This window comes from Pteropus medius, unplaced genomic scaffold (assembly GCF_902729225.1).
Source record: "Pteropus medius unplaced genomic scaffold, Ma_sr-lr_union100, whole genome shotgun sequence".
Taxonomy (NCBI): domain Eukaryota; kingdom Metazoa; phylum Chordata; class Mammalia; order Chiroptera; family Pteropodidae; genus Pteropus; species Pteropus medius.
Window position 1 is genome coordinate 16,559,632 of NW_024346062.1, and position 9,530 is coordinate 16,569,161.

The window sequence follows — 9,530 nt, forward strand, 5'->3', positions numbered from 1 at the left end:
ATAGAGACTGAAAAATTTGTAACAGCTTAAAAATATCAGTGGAAACTGCAAAATTGCCAACCTAAAAAAAACCAACAAAACAAAATAACTGCAATTTATCTACACGATTATTTCCCAGCCTCTCTTAAATACTGATTTTTTTTTTTGGATTCTATAAGCATCACTACCACAGCCTTTTCTTTTATAATTACAGTGTTTAAGCTTTTGCTTGTATTCAGTTCCAGAGCTGAAATTTTTATTTGTTCATGTGACTGTTCGTCCAGTCTTATTGAACTAGCAAGGAAGCACTTCTCTGTTATGCTCTAATGGACACAGCTTAGCAAGTGTTTTTCAACAAGCTTCACCTTATTCCTAAAGAATCAGGCATTCACCAGGCAGGCAAAAGCTAGTAAATCAACTGTAGTGTTAATCAATAAAAGTAATCGGCCTCTGAAGCAAAACCTGTCTATTACAATATGTAACAACTAGCTTTTGGGTAGACTTTAAAACAGCTTAACGAGTAAACACAGAGTTGTTTTGCTATACCATTTGTTTCACTTTATTCCAAGTTATATTCGAATTTTAGATGTGACTAGGGTTTAAACAGATTCTTTGGGAGTATGTGCACTGATGAGTATAAAAAGAATGTAAAAAAGAATAAAAGCAGCAATGGAAATTGGTGTAAAAAATTTTCTCTGCAATATTGATATATCTAATGAAAATAAACTCTGCTGTATATTTCCAAATATGACTTTGGCTGTGAAAAAAAATTATTTTTGTGGTTTACATGCCATTCAAGGTTTTTGTCTAATAGCCAAGTCAGTTTCTTTTGTGCAATTTCTCACCCTGTAATCAACTGTAGATGAAATAATATAATTCTATTTAAAAAAATTGTTTGGTTAAATTTCTACTTGTTTTGATGACATAGGTTTTCAAATTGACTGATTATGTAAGGTACTTAAAATAGTAAAAAGCCTAGAAGATCAAATCAATTGATTTACAGCATTGAAGCAATTAAATCATTAAAAACTAAGGAAATAGAGAGATTGTTACATTAAAAATTATTAAATATGGTTTAGAACAGATATGTTTTGGGAGTTGTTACAGGGTAGAAATGAAAACTAAAAATAGCAAAATCTACAGTAAACTCATAATAAAGAATAACGGAAAGTTTAGCTGCGACATATATTATCTTTATCAGTTCTTTAAAAAACCCTTATATCATTAAAAGAAATGTAATTATTTTAACAAATTTCTGATAAAATGAGCTTCTCCAGTTCTACTAAATATAAAAATGTCAATAATGATTTATGAATTTTAAAGTATATGATAAATGTGATTATTTTATCAGAACTTTCTAATAACATTAACTTTATAAAAATATCATTAAGTAATATGCAAAGATGTCTAAATATTGCTAAGCTAGCATGGAATCATAAAATAATAATAACTGTGACAAAAACATCTAAACATTACTGTTTAGTATATATAACTAGTATATATTTTTTGGCATACGGTCTGTAGTATTTTTGTAAGTTTGTAAGTAGCTCTCTTACATTTGAGAAACAAAACATAAAAACTTTAAATTATGGTATATTTGGCAATGTTTCCACCTCCGAGCTTCACCTTAAATGTTTGTTACCCATGGGGAGCTGCAAATATGTTTCAGACTAGAAAACAGTCAGTTCGGAGAACAGGGAGATGTAAAGTACAAAGAACTTCTACTATGGCAATCCTTTTATATTATTAGCTGCTGAAACAGCAGGCATAAAGAAGCACTAGAAGTGGCAAAACATGAGTGTTGATCTGTATGGTCAGTTTGGGCACATGACAGCCAGGAAGGCATGCTTACCTGCTCATTCCCAGCCTCATTAAGTTATGGGAGTTAAGCTGCTAGACTGTATTATTACCTTCACCCAGAAAGGAAACTGGAGTTTCAGGGGCTAAGTTCTGTGTGTGACATGTCAGATTAAGGCTGATAATGGCTAACGTTCTAGTTGTTTGGTGTAATTAATTTTTGTTGCTATATATTCCTCAAGTAAGTATCTAGTTGTTACTTATTTTTATAATCAAAGGATATATGTAAAATTTGATGACCTATGTGTATAGATATATGTAAAATTTGATGACCTATGTGTATAGACTTTCACATTCAATGTTTAACAGCTATTGATAGCTATTCTAGTTTTCCAAGAGATTCATTTTCTTAGTCTTTGTTTCCTATACATGACAGCCTCCAGGATTCTTGAAAAATGGTCTATAAACATGTTCTTCCAGAGAAACTAAAGTTTATCAAGAAGTGCTTACAAGTCAGATGGCCAAGTATTTATTTAATGATGTTATGCTTCTCAAAAACAAACTCTCTTAAAGTATAATTTTAAAATATATACATTCACTTCTTAATAAGATATAAAGTCTTTTTCGAAATAAGGCTAATGGAGATTTTTTCTACATCTCTGCTGAAGTGATTGTAAACTTGCACTTAACAATATCACTTCAGCTTTTTCTGGCAATCCTCATGAGTTAAGAAATGGGCCCAGATAATAGTCTAATCATTTCATTTTCCTTACTAAAATTCCTTATTTTTACACATTTAATCAGTTAGAATAACTACAAATCATTTATTTATGTTAGTGTATGGTTTTTAATACCCTGAAACAGGCAGAATCTTTCAGCAGTTTTCACTGTAGCAGTCTACACTACACCACCTGGAACTTAGGAATAGTTAGTTGCTTTTAACCTCAATTGGACAATCAGCATCCAAGGGCACAGGGTGATAAGCTTAATTATAAGACTTAAACTTCTATCATGAGACCAATAATTTTGTCTTGATTGTTAAACTCTCCAAAAACGTCTGTCTTTTCTATCCCAGCAATTGAGTAGTTATTTACTGTTTCAACTTGCATAACTGACTGACGAACCCTAGGGGCTTCTTCTAAGTCTTTAATACGAGTGTTAATAACCACGCTCCAAACCTCTAAGAGGAGTGTAAAATGCCTGTAAATGATGATAAATCTAAGTGTGTGCAATATAACCAATTCGTAATGTCAAAGCAGTCTTCTAAGGCTGAATCCTGTCATGTATTTAAAAATCAAAGCTCTCAAAACTCTAGTGTTTGAAATAAAAATTTAAAAAAGATCTAAATAATGCAAATCTTCCTGGAACTTGTGAAAATTACTACTTTAATTTTCATCCTTTGTTTTTGCATAAGCAATTAAAGCAACATAAGTAAACACTGAAATTCGCTAACACTTTCATATCAATTCTGTTAAAAATCTCTTCCCAGATTTCCTAATAAGTTGAATAGCCTGATATCCATTTTTATCTACAATATTATTTAATTTCTACACTTTTTATTCTTTCATATATAGCTGGAGTAACTTGAACTTGAATTATAAATAAAAAGGAAGGTACACTGGAATGGAAAACTAGTGGTGTTCATTTTATGTGTATTAGAAAACCTACTTTGGATTCAAGCAATTTAAGTAAAATGAAAATGAACCATTAAGTTAATAAAATTGAAAAATATTAGAAATTACAATGAAGGTTCTAGGAGATGTTCCCTTTTTTGCCTCTTGCAGCTTTTGATGACAATCCTAGGCTATATCACATTACTCTCAGTTGCTACCTGTCTTCACATTGACTTCTCAGTGTAACTGTCATTCTCTTATAAAATACATGTCATTGGATTTAGTGCCCATCTGAAAAATTTGATCTCATCTCAAATTTAACTTACTTGCTTATTTAAACAGCTTTTTCTCAAATATGGTAATATTCACAGATTCCAGGAATTAGAAGTTGGATAGAGAGATATATATTTGGGGGCACTATTTAGCCTCCTACAATAATAGAACTATTTCTGATAATACTATGTTAGGATAAGTCATATAAAATAATAATAAGTCCTTTCCCACCTCCCAACTCTCCTCAGAACAAGGATTTAAAGATAGAATGTTCATTTTTTCAGGCATGAGCAATAATTTCAGATTTGTGGTTAGGAGAGGCAAAGACATGTGTATTAATTTGTCTATATCTAGTAGGTATAAGATCAAGATTCTAAATGATCAAATAATAGAGCATATTTTTTCAATGGTGACAGTGTCTGTTGTTCTTACTTCTACTTATTAAGACTTTTATTCTGCTAGAAAGAGCGTAGAGAAAGGAACAAGTGGATTGCATGCTATTCCTATCATAGCCATTATTCTCTTGCTCTGAGTGTGCAATATAAAGGCCATTTTCTTATAACTTTATCTAGTAATTTCCATGAGCACTTGATGTGGCTCAAAGAGAAAACTCTGAAGAGGGTATAGACTCACCCATTTCTGTGTGCCCAGGGACTTCATATTTCCTCACCAACGTGCTCCCAATGTCCAACAATCCTCAAAATGTGTTAAATAAACTCTTCCTGCTATCGAACTGCCTCATAAGCCATTGCTTGTGTTAGTCTCTCCCTGCAAGCATCTCCTTGGTTTTTGTGTCAGTTTGCTGCACAGCAACCTGTTTTTGGATAAGTTCATGGAACATTGTTAATTTGTAGGTTGTCTGGCTTTTCTTTCTCTTTAAGATTGGAAGCAAGATGCTTTCTAGGTGTCTCATCCCCGAGCAGATACCAGCAATAGACTATTTTTGATCTAATAAGAATCATTTTAGATACTTTCCTATTTTCCAAATCACCATTTTTATACCAAAGTATAAACTTGAGTATATGGAACCTTGGAGGTTATTTATACACTAGTTTGGTGGAGGTTTATTTTCTTTCCCCCATTATTTTTCCTTTAGCTTGGATGCAGGTCCCAGTTGCTTACTAAAAAAAGTAGTTATGATGTTTTCTTTAGGCCTAATATAATTTGAAAATTTTTCATTTTTTTAAATTGAGATATAATTGACATATTAGTTTCGAGTATACACCATAATGATATGCATATATTGCAAAATGATCACTAAGTCTAGTTAACATCCATCATAACACAGTTACATATTTTTTCTTGTGATGAGAACTTTTAAGATTTACTCTTAGCAACTTTCAAATATATAATACAATTAACTATAGTTATCATGCTATACATTACATCCCCATGACATTTTTTTTTAATATTTGGAAGTGTGTACCTCTTGACTACTTTCACCCATGTTTATCCGCCCTCCCCGCCCCCCCGCCCGCCACCTCTGGCAACAATAATTTCTTCGTTAAGTCCAGGAGTTTGATTTTTTGTATGTTTTTTAGATTTTATATACAAATGAAATCATAGGGTATTTGTCTTTCTCTGTTTGCCTTATTTCACTTAGGATAATGCCCTCAGGGTCCACTCTGTCAAAAATGGTCTAATTTAGATTTGACACCAAAAGGAAAGGTGACAAAAATAATTGAGACTGCATCAAACCAAAAGCTTTTCAAAGCAAAGGAAACCATCAACCAATTGAAAAGGCCAACCTACAGAATGGGAGAAAATATTTGCAGATCATATATGCTAAGAGTAAATCTTATGGCTAAAATTCCATTCATATACACCATGTTTTCTTTATCCACAACCATTGATGGACATTTAGGTTGTTTCCATATCTTCGACATTGTAAATAATGTTGCAATGAACATGGGGGTACAGATGTTTTTGAGTTAGTGTTTTCATTTCCTTCTGATAAATACCCAGAAATGGAATTGCTGGGTCACGTGGTAGTTCTATTTTTAATTTTTTAAGGAACTTCCACACTGTTTTAAATAGTGGCTGCACCAATTTTCATTCCCACCAACAATATACAAGGGTTCCCTTTTCTCCATATCCTTGCCAACACTTGCGATTTCTTGTCTTTTTGATAAAGATCATTTTAACAAGTGTTAAGCAATGTTGCGTAGTTTTGATTTGCATATCCCTGATGATTAGTAGTGTTGAACACCTTTTCAGGTACCTGTTGACCATCTGGATGTCTTCTGTGGAAAATGTCTATTCAAATCCACTGCGTATTTTTTATCGAATTATGTGGGGTTTCTCTTTTGCTATTGTTTTTTAAAACATATTTTGGATATTAAACATTCATCAGATATATGATCTGCAAATATTTTCTCCCATTCTGTAGGTTGGCCTTTTCAATTGGTTGATGGTTTCCTTTGCTTTGAAAAGCTTTTGGTTTGATGCAGTCTCAATTATTTTTGTCACCTTTCCTTTTGGTGTCAAATCTAAAAAAACCATTGCCAAGACTAATGTTAAGCAGTTTACTGCCTGTGTTTTCTTCTAGGAGTTTTATGGTTTCAAGTCTTACATTCAAGTTTTTAATCCATTTTGAGTTGATTTTTGTGTATAGTGTAAGAAAGTGGTCCAATTTCATCCTTTTACATGTGACTGTCCAGTTTTCCCACCATTTATTGAAAATACTGTCCTTGTCCCATTGTATATTCTTGGTTCCTTTGTGATAAATTAATTGACCATACATGCATGGGTTTATTCTGGGTTCTCTATTCCAGTCAATTGATACATGTGTCTGTTTTTATGCCAATTCCATGCTATTTTGATTACTATAGCTTTGTAATGTAGTTTAAAATTAAGAAGTGTGATGATTCTGGCTTCGTTAATCTTTCTCAAGATTGTTTTGGATTATCAGACTTTTAATTAAAATGCTTGAAAAAATTGGTAGTCATTTTTATGAAAATCCATATCCCACATCAAGCATAAAGAAAAAAATTCAGTTAAATTAGAAATACAGTGTAAAAACAAAATGAAACAAAAAAGCCTACATAAGTATTATAAGGAAATATGGGTAAAATTCCCTTAAATTTCAATGTAGGGAAAGGTTTTCTAAATATGATTCAAAATCCAGGAGCAACAAAAGAAAAGACTGAGTATGTAAAAATTTTTAAACCTTTGCATTCCAAAAATCATCATAAGATAATCAATTAAAACTGAGGAAAAAAAAATTTTAAATATATACAACAAAGTACTAATATTCCTAATGTTAAAAAAAAACATTGTTGCATCAAGGAGTAAAACCCTGATTGAAAATAAAGGAACAAGATATGAACAGCCAATTCAACAAAAGAGATATAAAAATAGATTTTGAAAATATGAAAACACTTTCAAACTCAGTTGTATTTAAAGAATTACAATCAAAACAAGATGCTATTTCTGACAAGATATCAGTTAAATTAGGAGAAAATTAAAATTATGAAAAAAAAGTCTGTTGGTGAGGCTGTACTATCAGTCATTCTCCAGATTGCTGGTGGAAATGCAAACCAGTACAACTCTTCTGGAGGAAATTCAACAAAACCTAACAAAACTATACATAGACTCAACTTTTGACCTAGAAGCCCTACTTTTAGAGATCTACCCTGAAGTTGCATCTGTTACATGATGAAAATATATTTGAGCAAGGTTATCATTGTAGCATTGTTTGTAATTGAAAATATTTGAAATAATATAATACCTTTATTGTAAAGAAGTCGAATAAACTACGATAGTTTATGATAGTAAGTTTCAAATCTAGGGGCTGTCAAATGCTCTAATAATCCATACTACATAGAAAATCTTGACTTGAGGCATGGCTCTTAACAATTATTTTTATTAGTCACATTTTAATCAACACTAAAACTCACTAATTAAAATTATGAATGTCATAGTGTATTATTATTTGTGAAAACTATTACTTGTTACAGTAGTGATGGGGGTTAGAATGGGATCTTTGAGAGAGTATGGACACTTGCACAAGGAGGACGTAAAGATTTAGTGAGGCCTTTAAAAAATACAGCCTGAAGTATTCTGCGAATAATCCTTACAAATACCTAGACAGATAATATGAATGCTGTGAGGCATGCATTCCTTTCCCCTAGGGATGGCAGATGAGTTTTAATTCCTAAATGACTGTTTAGTCATGGATTACTGAGGATTATCCTCATCTGATGTCATAAGTAGGCAAAGGAAGATGTAGGAAGTAGAATCTGGTTTCTGTTATTGTGTCATTTTTGCTTTAAGTGAAACTTCTTGAGGTAGTAACCAGGTATGATTTAAAATTAGGATTCAATTATCTGTGGTGGCAAGAGAAAATATAAAATTTGAATATTTTCAAAATTGTTTCTAACATAAAATATATTCTAACATTTTAAGCAGGTTCCCTCCCAAAATGGTAGGTTATGGAGGACTTAGAATTATTCACTATATTTTTCTTTTCAATGAAACTTGAAAACAAGATTTGAAAAAGAAATCCATGTTCTCATTAACTGTAATTTTAAAATATTGACATTTTGCCGTATTTGCTTCATAATTTTCTTTTTTGGGGGAAACAAAATATTAGTAACACAGAGGAACTTTCTCTTTGTTCTTTGTTCGCCTCCTTAAACACATTGATGTCTCTTCTAAAGCAGCAGCACTCCCTGAATTTTATCTGTATCTATTCTGTTTACATATTTATATTTGCTTCTTATATATGTATGTTGTCTATCTGTATGTCCTACTGTGAGAAATGTCTATTCAGGTCCTCTGCTCATTTTTAAATTGGACTTTTTTTTTTTTTGGTGTTAAGTTGCATGAGTTCCTTATATATTTTGATGTTAGCCCGTTATCATTTGCGAATTCACCAGATTGTCTTTTCATTTTGTGATGGTTTCCTTCCCTGTGTAAAAATTTTTTAGTTTGATGTAGTTCCACTAATTTTTATTTTGTTGTCGTTGCCCAAGGAGGCATAACCAAAAAGGTAATGCTAAGAGTGATTTCAAGGAGTTTATTGTCTATATTTTCTTCTAGGAGTTTTATGGTTTCAGATCTTACATCTAAGACTTTAATTCATTTTTAGTTTATTTTCGTATGTAGTGTAATAGAGTGGTCCAATTCATTTTTTTTTTTGCATGTATCTGCCCAGTTTTGCCAACACTTATTGAAGAGACTGTCTTTACTCCATTGTATATCCTTGCCTCTTTTGTCATAGATTAAGCATATAAGTGAGTATTTATTCTATTTATCTATATATGTTTTGATGCCAGTACTATACTGTTTTGATTATTGTAGCTTTGTAGTATAGTTTGATGTCAGGAAGTGTGATATCTTCTGCTTTGTTCTTTCTCAAAATTTCTTTGGCTATTCAAGGTCCATATAAGCTTGAGGGTTAGTTCTAATGCTGAGAAGAATGCCATTGGTATTTAATAGGGATTGCATCGAATCTGTATAGTACTTTAGGTAGCAAAAACATTTTAAGAATATTAATCCTTCTAATCCACGAGCAAGGTATAGCCTGCCATTTACTTATATCTTGTTCAACTTCTTTCTTCAGTGTATTATAGTTTTCATTTTACAGTTCTTTCATCAGTTTGGTTAAATTTATTCATAGGTTTTTTGATGCATTTGTAAGTGGGATTTTCTTTGTTGTAAAAATAATATCTAGGTTTCTGGCTTCTCTTAAGAAATTGGGAGATTTGGGAGGACTGATATAGCTCCTTGACCTCTCTGACATTCAGTTTCCACATCTGTAAAATGGGCCCTGACCTTTTTTCATGAACCTCACCTCAATCTGCTCCATTCCTTCATGCCTGCCTTTATTCATATTGACACTTTTTTTTTTTTAAATTGTGCATC